We start from the raw sequence: 351 nt of genomic DNA, 5'->3' as shown, positions 1-351 counted from the left end.
GGGAGGGAGTGCGGGTGTGTGTGGAGGGTTGAGTGTGGGGGAGTGTGGGTGATGGGAGGAGGGGTTGCTGAGAGTGTGTGTATGTGGGGGGAAGGCAAGAGTGTGGGGAGTGCGACATGCGCAGGTGTCCGAGGGTGCGAGGAAGTTCCCAGACTGTGTGTAAGCGGGGGCCGCGCAAGAGTGTGCGAAGGGGTCGAGGGGACGGGGGCGGCGCGAGGGGACCCGCGCACTGTCATGAGAGGGAGCATGCTAGCCTGTGCATGCATGGTCGCGCTGTTTTGCAGTGGGAGATGCACTTCCCCTAATCTCGGCGCTCTGGGCCGTCGAGAGCAGCCAGCCGGGCGCGGCTGG

The sequence above is a fragment of the Monoraphidium neglectum genome (genome assembly GCF_000611645.1).
Source record: "Monoraphidium neglectum strain SAG 48.87 unplaced genomic scaffold scaffold01365, whole genome shotgun sequence".
NCBI classification, from domain to species: Eukaryota; Viridiplantae; Chlorophyta; class Chlorophyceae; order Sphaeropleales; family Selenastraceae; genus Monoraphidium; species Monoraphidium neglectum.
The sequence above is the reverse complement of the archived record's forward strand: the minus strand, read 5'-3'. Positions refer to the sequence as shown.